This window comes from Anoplophora glabripennis, unplaced genomic scaffold (genome assembly GCF_000390285.2).
Source record: "Anoplophora glabripennis isolate ALB-LARVAE unplaced genomic scaffold, Agla_2.0 scaffold47, whole genome shotgun sequence".
Taxonomy (NCBI): Eukaryota; Metazoa; Arthropoda; class Insecta; order Coleoptera; family Cerambycidae; genus Anoplophora; species Anoplophora glabripennis.
This window is the reverse complement of record NW_019416342.1, coordinates 687,640-701,918: the sequence shown is the minus strand read 5'-3', so window position 1 is coordinate 701,918 and position 14,279 is coordinate 687,640. Positions and strand designations below refer to the sequence as shown.

General features: G+C 34.5%; 1 protein-coding gene across 2 annotated transcripts in view; it reads right to left on the bottom strand.

Annotated features, from left to right (window-relative positions):
* The window catches only part of LOC108906440 (gamma-sarcoglycan), a 44,554-nt gene extending 32,628 nt beyond the window's left edge, over positions 1 to 11,926 (bottom strand). The window contains exons 1-2 of one of the 2 annotated variants that reach the window (XM_018709678.2): positions 11,709 to 11,926; positions 8,079 to 8,128 (exon numbers count right to left, since the gene is read on the bottom strand). The gene's annotated coding sequence lies outside the window, so the exon portion shown is untranslated. The remainder of the gene's footprint in view (positions 1 to 8,078; positions 8,129 to 11,708) is intronic. The other variant, XM_018709679.2, reaches the window with a different exon arrangement.
* Between the last annotated feature and the right edge of the window lie 2,353 nt (positions 11,927 to 14,279).

The following is a 14,279-nucleotide window of genomic DNA, read 5'->3' as shown; positions in this document are numbered from 1 at the left end:
TGGTTATTATAGTTGTACGGGGTAGATTGTACAAATGGCCACTAAACGTATTTCTATGACAGAATAAAAATGTTCTTCAAAAAGAAGTTACAGATATCATGATCACTTCAATTATTTAAATACTTTTGCTCTGAAGCCTGTTAGGGAAACTGCCCATTATAAACAAATAGGGTCTGTATTCTGCGCCTCGACTAAATGCTCTGTTAACCAAATCCCGCTAAAATAATGGACCAAATCTAACCGTGATAATTTATTTAGTCAAACAATTAAATATACGTTGAATTTCTCAGTTCTCGTTTTATACGGGGTGTATCACGGAAATCACCAGTTTCTGGACATATGTATATCCGTAAAACAGAACCTTAAAAAATATAACAATAGATATCAGTTAAAAATAGTTTTTCCACATATTTACATACGTTCTTAATTTTTATATTTTACGTTGCTATTTGCAGCTAAGGACGCCTTTTCCATAAATTAGTGTTTTCTACAAAGACAAGTAAACTTCAAAAATCAACAAAGGTGTCGAATTCAGAACCAGAAGTTGCCCGAACGGACAAAAAAAATTTGATTCGGTACTTCAGCACATGTCTCAGCACATTGAGTTTGTCGCGAAAACCACCCAGACAGCATGGTCTGGATCGAAATTTTAACGCATCTTTCGAATACAATCGTTGGAGCTGTCCACGAGCTCTTAACCGCTGTCTATGCCTACGCCAAGAGCTACAGCAGACGATGTCAACCGAACCCGATGCTATTGGCAGAGAGACCTACAATGATATACGAGATATTCAAGGAAAATACCGATGTTTCGAATCCAAGGCATAGGCCGAAAAGGCTCAAAATACAATTCAGTAGTGCAATCATGTCTCGACGAGTGGAGTCTGTCGCGAAAAACACCCAGGTAACACCGGCTGGAAATAGAAATTTTGAACGATCTTTCGAATCCACCTCGGTTATCCACGATTCCTCTCCTACACAAGAAGCCAGGACGAACGATGTCAATAGAGACCGATGCTGCTATTTCGATATGTTACAGCGATAGATAGCTTTAAAGAATCGATCCATGAGTATTTTGGGAAGAGAAATATCGATGTAGAATCTGCAGGGTGTTAATAAACTTCAAAAATGTAAAGGGGTGAAAAAGGAGCAAAAACTGAGTTAACTGATGTCACAAACTTATGGCGGATGTTTAAGGTCATAGAGAAAAAAGCTAATTAAAAATGTGTTTAAAACTGTTTTGGAACTGCTGAAATGCATGTATTTTATCGTGGCGAGTATGTACAAAAAATTCTGTAACACTTTTTAAGAGTTTGTAAGTTTCTTATGAAGCCGGATTGTATTCGAAAGTCAGTTTGTAATACATTGTTGTAGTGATTGCTGTGCTGTTTCTGGAGTATACATATAATAGCCGTATTTCCAAGTTTTCTTTTGAAAATGGCGCATTTATTTAGCAATCGCGAATATTATGGTACGCTCATAATTTATGGTGAAGCAAACGAAAATGCCCACAGAGCTTGTACCGTGCGAGATATCCTGAACGGCGAGCTCCCGCACCGCAAACATTTGTTGCTGTAGCGCAAAGAGTACACCGGTGAAGTACAACCGCGTCGAGGTCCCAGGGCGACCACTAAGAATCTTAAATGTCGGGGAGATGATTCTAGGTTTCGCCGAAGAAGATCCGCATCGTAGCACCAGAAATATCGCACAGCAAGTTAATATTTCGCATCCTGTTGTGTGGCGGACAGTACCCAGTTGTACCCATTTCATATTCAACGTGTTCAAGCGCTTACTCCTGAGGCTTTCCACTGCGTCGAGGTTTTTGCGAAAAAAGGCTGTTTTCTACCATTTTTCGGTATAATTTAGGCAACCAGAGATGCATCAGTTTCCATCCTTAACATAGCGTATCCGCTATGTAGCAAAAATATTTGACATAAGTTCAATAACACCCTGTATACTTAAAAATATCTATTCGAAAATTAATCGTAGTATTTTCTGAAATATTTTTCTATTGGGCGATGGCCGTAAGACACGCCGTATAAATTTCATACGAGATACGAGTACGGGCAATTTCCTGATGCCGGTCACATTTTTAATACCACAAAAGGACGTACATGCACCCAATTTTTAGCCACATCGCCCCGCATCCGTGCCTATAAAACGTCACTTCCTGACTTCGGTTGTGTTCTACCTCTCCGGGACGTCTCACTTCCTTCCGCCGCTGTTTACGGTAGATGTACCGAACGCACAAAAAGCCGTCCCGCCGCCCCCGGCAGACCACAAGTCCGGCGGCCCTAATTAGTTCCTGTGCCCATGCCGAGGGCACCATCGCTGTTTCAGAATTAATGGCGGCGCGCGGTCAATCCCCCCTCGGCGTACTACTACGTTTCGAGTTCCAAGACCTGATAAAAATATGATAAAACTGGCCTCTTTGCAGGGGACGGATCTCTTCTTTGTTGTTTTGGACATCCGCGTGATTTCATAATTACTGCCAAAAATCCAAGGTATACATGGTGCTGCTTTTTAACAAACGCCTTACCGGATTGGCCAACACAAAGTCCGGATATGAACCCTCTGGACTTTTTTGTTTGGGTGGGGGGGGGGGGGTGAATCAAACAAAATGTGTACCGAACGATGCATCAGATCTTCAACAGGGTATTTTTGCTGCAGCTAATGAAATTCGACAAACGACGTACTAATTTTGACCATAGTTTTGAAGCAAGTTTATTAGCAACGGCTTTAATTTGTTAAACCTTCAAAAAATGTTTTCAATTTAAAACGTAATGTTTTAGACCATCAGTTACTCAATAACAGTTGCTCATTTTCGTGTCCTTTATCACTCTTTTCAGTAACGCATTTCACATACATCTTGTATAGGTGAGATGTAATAATAATAATAATATAATATAATATTCCTATAACAAGTTCAAAACCGGTATATGTTTGATGGATCCGTCTGAGGGAAAATACTGTTTACTTTGTAGAGGATATAATCGAATGCTGATCAGCACATTAGTCACAAACCTTGTTGTTTCTCACAATATCCATGAGTTAATAACATAATTTATGTAGAATGAAAAAACTTGAGCAAGTAACTATTTCATATTTATTTGCACATTCGAAAACTATCGCCTAATCGTATTTTTCATAGGCACATTTAAATGTTGAATAAAATAAGCTGGTCCAACGGAATTACTTCACAATTTCCCATTGAAAGAAAGCAATATGTTACGTATTTTGGATCACAGTTCTCATACTTTTACAACAACCGCGGGTGTTCCTCAAGGGTCCAATTTGGGGCCCCCGTTTCTCTTGTACTTTATTAATGATCTGAATTGATTTGATTCTGAGATGATTCTCAGCTTAGTTGTAATAAGCTGTTTTGCGAAGTATCAGTTACTGAACACTGTCAGGAGTTGCAAAGTCAACTACTATTAGACAATTTGCACCAAAATTTGGATTTAAGTTCTACTTACCCTCTACTTCAAAGTTGACCCTGTGCCGGGGTTTGCTTTTTATTTTTTAGGGGTGAAAACTATTCCTATTCGAAAAAATTGTAGAATTGTAGATTCGAGCGTGTAATAGGTTGAAATCATCTTTAAATAAGTAATTATGATGAATTGAAAATTGTCAATCCCTAAAAACCACCCCTATGACAGTAATCATTAAAAAAAATAATGTTGAAAAATATTATTCAGTAACTTGGAATAATTTAATCATATAGTGATATTAAATTAAGGTTTCTTTACTGTTTTAATCTTTTATTATTTTTTTTATAAGTTTCAACGCTTATAAAAACCACCCCTTGCAAAAAAATCGAATAACAATTTAAAATTTTTTTTAGTTCAAAATATAATACAATCATTTTATTATTTAAAATGTAATGTATTTATTTTATGAAACCTTAAAAAACCCTACTGATTAAAATTTGCAATCAAAAATAGGGAAAATAAGAATTTTATTTTTACTCGTATATGGATTTTAATTTTTTTATTTTTATAACAAAAATTTTTTTTATTGCAAATAACATATAAATAATAAAAAATCCTCTTCACTCTCGTCTTCCTCTTCTATTCTATTCCTAAAATATAGCTATAATGTGTATTCATCAATGCTTCAATATAAGTGTTCTGATATCTTCAAAAATATGTGATTGAGTTTTTACCCATAACTCGCTTAGTTTTCATGCTATCAAGCCCTTGAAAACACCATTTTGTAGTTTTTTTCAAGGGCTATAAGATCAAATAAGTTAAATTTTCTTTCAGCCCATATTTTTGTAAGGGTTTGAGCTGAAAGGGCGTGAACAAGTTATTATATTTATATTACTTAATTCTTATCCCACAATTGAAAATAATCGTTAATAATTAGGGGGCAATTTTCACGTTTTTTGTCGTCGAAAAAAATACGGACCAGCTTTATTTTCGTCATAACTCGCTTAGCTAGGGACTTTTATAAAAAATAAAATCAAAGGTTTTTTCAAGCACTTTAAAAAAGGTTCTATGTGTATTCCCCGAAAAATGCATTGGTTTTTGGTAATTTCACGTTCAAACTTTCAATTTTGGCGTTTGACAAAAATAAGAACCAACCTTCAACAAGCTATTACTCCGCTTGTATTGGGTCTACAGACACCATAAACACACCATTCTTTGTTTTTTTATAAGCTACATTTTTTATAAGAATGATTTTTTTGATAAAATACTTTTTGAGTTATTCGCGAAAAACCGTCTGAAAAAGTGGTTTCTTAAAAAATTTACACTTTTAGAATATATCCATGGAGAAGGGGTTATGAAAATCGGTGCTGTTTGGCAAAATTATACGGGAAAATGGTCATTGATCGGACTATTATTTTTATTCGTATCTCTTCCGACCTATTCCAAATAAAATAACAGATACACAAAGCGATATCTGTGGGTATATTTTATATTGATGAATTAAAACTTATTTAATGAGTTGTCACGACTACATTTCTAATTTGAAAGAAAATTGGGAAAATGAGTGCCACTCTTAATTAAGAGTTTAATTAAACGAAATTGGGAGAAAATTTGTTAGAAAATTGTTTCAGAACCAAAAATTGAGGCGTTTTAGTGGTCTACGACCTGTAATATGTTTTAGAAGGATATTATTGAAATGAGATCGCAGAGAGGTATCTGAATAAATAAAATATGTAGCCGTTCTTTAAATTCCACAAGCCAATTGTTTATCCTGGATCCATTCGGGCCAAATGTGCAGGCACATTTTTCTCCATTTCGTCAAGGAAAGAATCCGCGCAGCTGTCATCTCAATAAAATGAATATTTCATTGAAGCGTAAGCCGTTCGGCGGTACCTAAGTAGCAGATTCGGATCTAGCGCGTACGAATTTGATTTATAATGTCTATTTTTCGTAAACATCGTACGTTACGGCGCATCCGGCCCGGAAAAAATGACGCAATAAACCCGGCCAGTTGTTGAAAAAACAATGTAGCAAAAGAGATCAAGCGACCGGATGCGTGATGAAAGCAAATCATGACAAGGAGCGACACGCGCGGGGGATTTGGGAGAGTGTCGAAAGCGGCGGCAGGGGCGTGCATAAAATTTGCCGCGCGCGAGCCCGCCATTACGGAATTTACTGAACAACCACTTTACATCCATCGGATACTCGACACAGACACGAACATGAATATTTCAGGGTAATAGCTCTCACTTCGGCCATATTTTTCTTCCCCCCGCAAACATTTGATGCGCAAATACTAGGAGACTGGCACGTCTCGTAATCTCTTTAATCCTTTCTGGAATGTTTTCCTATCTGATGGGATGGAAGTCGCTGCTGGTCTTGGGAAAACAAACCGATTTTATTTTTAGTTTTCGCGCTTGTAGGCAAATGATATATTGATGGAACGAGGCGGTTTCCGCCTCTATTTACGCGGGGGAAGGCTCGAGTACTTGAAACAAACAGAACGTGAAAACACAAATAACTGAAAACCACGTAATGTCCTGAGAATTTACAAACATTACATTCTAATACCGGCCGTTACAGGGATCTCGGAAACGGTAAGAGGTACGAAGTAGCTTAAATGGGGGTAAAGTTGCGTAAACAGGGGACCAACATTATGCCTCTAAAAAATCAAGGCTAACATGATTAATTTTCGAAATATTTGAAAAAAAAACGAAATTTTGGAAATCCGTGTCCGTTTCATTTCAGCCTTGTTTGAGGCGATATTGAAAAAAAAGAACACTTTCTCGTAGCCACTTTTTGCCCTCTATCGAATGGCATAATCAAATTTTGTATGTAGCGTTTCGTCTCTCCAGGACCATCATCAACTTCATTTTTTAAATACTACCCTTGAAATTTTATTACATTTTTTGCAATCTTTCATGACCCCCAATACTGTACTGCGGCAGCCCGAACCAGATTCAGACGTTTTGTTTCAAACAATTCATCTTCAGTGTATTCGTTCCAAATTTATCTACATTTTTTATTTAGATTTCTTTGTTTATTGAATTATCGTACACTGTAAGTGTCGTTAGACCCTGTGAAATGCATATAATTATTTAAACTATTACCACCTACGGAAAATCTATAGGAAATTTTTTATAGGAACTTGTTATTTTAACGTCCCCATCCGAGAGATTGCTCACATATTCTGGGACACTCTGTATATTTGAAAAATCGCAACTGTATTCCTAAAAAAACGTAATTTTAATTGACAGTAAATAGTATTTACAAGTTCGAACACTAAAGTATGGGAGCTGTTATACAAGTTATAAAATAGAAACATATTGTCAGCCCTAGCAACCTGTTCACTACTTTTCTATCAAAACAATAATAACAATAATAATGATAATAAAAGCCAAACGGCTATGGTTGTTTTATCAATTGAATGATGCAGTTGCTTCCCGGACATTCAGTTTTGTTCCGTTCGCAGGGGCGTTTCCTTGCGCGTTCCTATCCTATCAGTTTGCTTTTTGCCAAATATGACCATATAAGGAAGTGTTTACAAAAGTTAGATAATGATAACGTTTCACACACAGGCTAAGTTAACCCTGAAAAGATAACAACTTGGTACTCTAAATAATTCTGTAACATAAACAAAAACAAGCCATTCAATATTCAACTCCATAGACAAGTTATTAATTAGTATCTAATGAGATTGTTTAACTTATATTCTTCTGTAGATGGAAATGGAGACCAATACTTTCTGAACGAAAAAAAATGGTATTTTATACTTTTTTAAATTACTTTCCCGTATTGTTTTGAAAGAAGTCATTGTTCAGAATTCTGGTTGTTGTGAGGCAACCATATGCTTCGTGATCTCTTAAATTAGTTACTGAAAAATTGTCATGTCATTTAAAGTTTTAAAATAGATCCCAGCGAACGTTTAAATTTATAGTTGAATATATTGCACCTTTAAGCATACTTTTTCCTGAAATAAAATTTGTTTCACAAATATATTGCCTATATAATTTTATCGCTCAGCAATTCTTTGGTATTGCTCTAATACCAATCTATTTCTGCACCGATTGTTTTCAAATAAAATTTTTATTCATATTTCCAAACATACTTTCGTAAGTTTTGATGAACGGACATTCTTTGCTCTTTTCTGATAATATTTAGCTTAAAAAATTCAGATGTTATACACATTCCGATCGCATTTTAATCGATGGAAATGAGTGGAATGCACTTAACTTCACTGTTTTGAATGTTAAAAATAATCACATTACGGCTTTCTCTAGAAGTCATGATTTATTCAACTCTAATCAAAAAGTTCTAAATATATCGCACCAGGTATGAAAAGAATAGAACCGCTTCCGTGTTTACCACAAAATTGTTTACTGAACATGTTACGTGAGCAGAGAACATTGGGATTTTTTAAAATTTCAGTTTAATGTTCTGCATATAAATTGACTGATTGACTTTGCGAATTTTTATTTCTTTTGAAATTGTGAAATTTCAATTTCACAGAAAATTTTATAATTCACCCATCTTTCCATTTAAAATTCTTGGTCCTGTGTGTGTTCCTCTCCAATAAAAAACTGACGAGTTTAACCTATTCTTTGAATAATAATAATAGAACGTAAATTAATGTGAAGAAAAACTTACCCTATCGAATTTTTGGAATTGCTATTGAAATTTTGTTGGTGGTTCCGGATCTGTAAAAGAAAGTAATTAGTTAGTTATGAGTTCAAACACATAAAGTGTTGGTGTTAGTTGTCTATTATACAGGGTGTTAGAAAGTTTGACTGCCTTAATCTCAACAGACGATAGAATAAATTAAAATAAACAAAAAAACCTTCATAGGTCCTAAACTCAACCATTTCCGTGAAAAAAAATATCAAAATCTCCAACTTGATGTACAAAAGTTCGATTAATTAAACAATATTGACTGCATACATACAATATCATAAAATACAATGTTTATCACTTTTTTGAACTTCTTCATACTTAATTCTAAAAAATAATTAGCGTTGTAATAAATTTAAAATTCGATAAAATTCATATCGAGCAATGTGACAACGGCGCGGCGGATAACACGAGGTATTAAGCTGTCCAGCAATACGCAATTCATTTGGTATCTGGAATTGGACCGTATCTGAGTGTTTTTACATTCCATTTCATTTTACATTGCATTTTCCTTTCCTTTTCTTGAGGTGTTTTCTAGCGAGTGTGCGAAAATTGGATTCGAAGGTGTCGTGCGTGCATGGAAAATGGTGGTGGACATTTTGAGGATATGATGTAGTTTGTTTTGTACTTGTGCGTTTAAAAATTACTGAACTTTGCTTTTTGGTAAGTACCTAAATTATTTTTAATGCGTATGATTATTTGGATGACGTGAATCTTTGGGTACTTTATTCATAATTTGACTAAAATTCGCACTTAATATTTTTGTATATTTTTGTCGAAACCAAATTTCATTTTCGAATAGTCCTTTTTATTTCGTAATTTAACGAACATTGTATCTCTTATCATTTCCGAGATTTTCATGTCAGCATAGTTAGTTGATTCACCCTGTATAAAAATCAAAACAAATACACTAAGCAATTTTAATAACATTTGTCGACAATAAAATACAATTTTTTCATTAGTTTTATACCTAGTTATTTTTAGAATTCAGTCAGAAAAATCTTGAGCTTGTTACTCGTGTTTTTTCTTCTGTAAAAAAAAGGACGAAGTTATTTTCATATAGAAGTTATCGTTACTGGCCAATTATATTGCAAAATAATATATTTTCACATAAATATGAAGACGATAATGGTTTAGCATTATAAATAAAAAGATTAGTCGATAAAAGGTGCGATATAATAAAAAAACTTTAAAGCTGTAAGCACGAAAGCTGTTGATAAATTGTCAGCCTTGTTAAAAATAGTATGTAATTTACTTGAGATACTAAAAATTATAATAAGTAGATCAAATATTACCTATGTTTTTTTTTTTATTAATAACAAACTAAATGGATTTTAAGTGCGATATCAAGTGATTATTCAAAAGTACAAAAAAAATTTGATGGCACTCTGCCTGCGCTAAATTTAGAAAATAATAATAACTGTCTAATGATGGTGTCACACTAAATAATCAAAATAGGTTTTAGAGAATTTGATTTTGGCAAAAAAATCCTACGAACAAATATCTTAAAAAAATTTTCTTCTCTGTGTATTTGGGTATTTGGCCACCTGCAAACTAACCAACAAACCCACACTAAAAAAACACATAAATAAAAAATACACATCATTATATCATTCACTTTATTATTTTATCTGCCTGTTTTTTTTTCACTGTGTGATTTTTGTTGAGGTAAAACTATTTTAATATAAAAAATCCTTGAATAATCCTTTTGGCACATGGATGTATTACAGTAATTATTTTTTCACAGTGGCAAAATAAATCATTTGATATCTAAAAAAGTGTAATAAAAGAGGTACAATGTGTTTAAATTTGTGTGTTGACATTATAAAGGTCTATTATCATATGTCGGCATATATCTAGGGATAAACAATTTCATTGCTACGTCATTATAGATTTTTTTATGTTCCTACTATTTTCTTTAAAAGAAACTTCTGAAACTATAGATTAAGTTCTCTGGCTGGAGTGTGTATTTCTTTTGTGCATCGACTTATTATTGTCTCAGTTCATGGTTTAAAGTCACTAAGATGTTTAGGTTTTTACTCTCTGTGGATGGGTTGTTTTAAAATTCCATGAACTGAACTGAAATTTTCCTGAATTTCTATTTCTTCTCGCCAACTACCATTATCTCTAGGTTGATATTCTTTGAGCGACACTTGTATTCCTTTGACATTATGCCATCTCGCCGTTTGTTCATTTTGTGGAATATATGGAATGGTGCTTGTATTTGGTCGTCTGGGAACTGGCTGCTTCAACTTTTCTTGAAGTAGCATCGACGGTATTAATATTGTATTTTTTTATGAAGAGGATTATCTTGTTAGTACATTCTTGCCTATATGGTCGATATTTTATTGTCAGGCATTCCTCATTTTCCTTGTACAAGATTTTTTTAATACCTTGTGGGTAACCAGGTGTTAAATCTTATTGGCTAACTTCGTTTAATATTTTCTCCCTCAGATCATACAAATTATTAGATCTTTCTTTGCTTACTTTATCTTACAGAATCCCCCATAAAAAGAACTTTATTGAGATTGAAATTGGTCATGCGGATCATGAAGTTAACTCTTTATATGAAAAATTTACTCAAAAAATGTCCTTTGTCTAAAACTAATGAAGTTATTATAAAATACCGTTTGTAGTATAGAATTTTCCAAAACAAAAAAATTTAAAGATCTATTTAATAAATGTAATAGAGGAAAAGCATAAATATGTATTGTTTCCATGGCAATCTTGACTATCCATTGCGGAAGGTTAGTAACTACACCACAATATTATGCAAACTATCAAAATAAATATATGACATGTATACATCATTATAATAAAAAAAGAATGATAAATATACAGGGTGTTTTTCGAAACGCAACAGTCAATTGACTTTTTATATGTTTCTTTGATATCGCAATAAAATTTCTTACAACTCTTTGCCTTTTTCCCTATATAAAATGTTAAAAATATAATAGTCCAGTCACTGAAGCAAATGGATTGACATGAAATTTGATCTGTAGCTAGGGAATAGCCCAAGAAACAAAAGTTATATAGTGCCGATGTGTGCTATTACTTTATCCAACATATTTGAACATGAATTGAATCTTTAAAATACGTAGAGCTACGATTTTCGCATTTTTTTCGTACAAGGGTAGTGTTCACCCACAAATAGAAAAAAAGCACACACCTAGACAATATAACTTTTGAAGTGGGGGGTCAGATGAGCTTGTATGCAAATTTTCAGGAAAATCCATGCTATCCGAAAAAAATCGGAACTTTTACCTTATATTCGCCTTCAGTGACTGGACTATAATTTATGAATTACACTATACAATGAAAACGACCTTCGTGCATTATGTTTTGTGTTCTAAACAGTACTCAAATGTCAGCTTAGACTCTACTATGGATAAGAGTAGAAACCGCGAAGACCACAGGGCTACGACAGTAGATTAGACCGTGGACACCCTGTATATCGGACATTTAATATGCCTCGGGAAGTGCTTTGTAAATAAATCGCTGTATCGTGACTATGAAACATAAAATAACAAAAACAAACACATAAAGTGCAATATGAATATGATTCCGGAGCGGGCTCGAGATGCGTACGCAAAATTAAACGCTACCCACTATTTATAAAATATTCACATTCCTAAGAGCGTTTCATTAAACCAGCGGTTTCACTCACTGTATTTATTTTAGTTTCGAATATAAATAGCGGCCGAATTGTTTACTCGACGGAAAGAGGCGTGCATATCCACAGTCCGTTTGTATCGTGTCAGGGGCACTAATCTGCTTAGCGGCGGCTGCAGCTCGACGTGAATCCGCCGAATAGAGACCGAACAAGATTAGCGCAAAACTGAAAATTAACTGACCGAAATAGAGGATCAAAAGTTTTGAGGAGTCTCAAGCCGGCTCACTTCAGGAGCCCGGTTCCACTTAGTTATAAATACACGGTTTCTGTAGGTGCGAGGGTAAGGTGATGCCGAGATGAGCTGCGAAGTAAACATTGTAAACTCGAGATTACTGGCCGTAATTTAAATATTAACGTTAACGAGTACGGAAAGCTTTCAATAATTATCTTTCGTGAAACAGTATTTTATACACACTTAACTGTGCCAGATATATTTCTACATAGCACCTGTAATACTTAACACAACATGCTTTTACTCAAAACAAAAAAAAATCGTTCAGTTTTCGTTAATTATTAAGGAAAGATGTACAGGGTGATTTATATGAAGCAGGAATCATTGTAAGGATAGATAAGTATACCCACCTCTTTATTGGTCCTTCTGGTACCGAAGCCTCGATACTGAGGAGGTGGGTTGTTGACAATTCTTGTTGCGTCAGATGTAACGAGCATCTAAAGTCGTCCATGTTTCGAATTCGATACCAGAAATTCGACCAACTTTCCAATCAGAACCACGAGGTGGTCTCCAGTCATTCTAGGCAACTCCCAAACTACCCTCCACAAGAAGTAGAAGGTGCAGCGTGGAAATTCCTTCCATTAAGTTTTCTAAGAGGCTTCCACCGCCCCCAAACATTAAAGCTGGAGCAGACGACACCGTCGAAGGCAAATGCTGTAGACCGAGCAGTCGCAAAAATAGAAAATTTACCTTAGTTTCGAAAGCTTTCCGGATATTATGGAATTGAGGAACCGCAAGACAAAACCAAAATACCACGTCAGACTACAATTCGACCGTTTGTTTCACTCGGCGGCAGTCCAAAGATAGGTAAAAAACAGAGAGAGTAATTGTCAAAACCTAAGGCGGATTTCACTATAGGAGCTCTGCGAACCCAATAAAGCATGTGATCGAACGTCAACAACTCACAGAATACAATTTAGTTAATAGTTATTTACACCATAAAGGAGGTAAATAATACTTAACTGCTGCGTGGTGTATAACATTTTATCTGCTCCCACAGTTCGTTATGGTTCATGAAATAAAGATTAGGTATTATTTTTTGACATTTCTCAATCAATTAATTTTGACATTATTCGAAATCTTGCAAAGTCGCCTTGGTGGTTTGGATTTTGTCGTTTCTAATGTGTTTATAAACAAAGTTATATAAAAGTTGCAATTTTGCTGGTTTTGAATTATTATTTCTAAATCAATGATTTTCAAATAGAAAGTGCAGCAAATGCTACGTCAATTTCAAAAATTTCGGTGACATTAGTATAGTTACAATTCCAGATTCTAAAAATGGTATGTAGGTACGTTTACAATTACTTCTCGTATGAGTTCTGTTTCTCACCTAGAAATTCTCAAGAAATATATCAAGATTATATTGGAATTTAAAACTGAAATTTCACGCTTTTTATGCGCTATCGAGCAGGTAGATGTTACAATCAGTCGGCAAGAATACCCCCTCTATTATTCTTAATGAGATTGCACAGTTTTTGAAACTAGAACATCCCGAAACATAAACAGGCCATTCATTCCGAAGAACATCGGCAACGTTACTGGCTAATACAGGAGTTGATGTATTAGCAATCAAGAGACATGGTGGGTGGAAATCAGCCACAGTTGCAGAAAGTTATGTTGCTGACAGTTTAAGTAACAAAAATGAAATAATCAACAGGATTCTTTACAATGACACTTCAACTCCAGGTTCTAGTAGTACGTCGCATCATGCTGTTTTAATCAGTCAGATAATATTGAACCTCCGGTTACTGAAATGGAGCGGTCAAATCAGTTGGAGAAAAATGTGACAATTAGTAAACACGAAGGGAATAATTATCCAGATTTTATAAATGTTATAATGTAATAACTGTACAATTACTACAAATAGTCCTTCATAATAATTAATAAAACGTAATGTTCATCAAATATTTCTATTTATTTGTTTATAAAATATGCATATATAATCGAAATTGCTTTTTTCCCTAGGAAGGTAAGTTTTCTCACTTACCTCCCGTTGTCCATAATAATTTTCACTTCTATGATAAAATCCACTTACCTCCTTAAAAACAATGAGCAGATAAAGAATGTTTTCATCAATTTGAAAAATGTGAGCACCATTAAATTGGTAAGAGAACAGTCTAGCACTTTTCCTCCATTGAACCGTCTTCCTATCTCTTACAGTTTCCGAGATCTCAAATCACCCATCACCAATTTGTGACCACGATGAGTAATGAAGAACTGATCGTAATTCATAGGTATATGAAATGATAAAGAGGGAGAACCCAATAAAGACTGC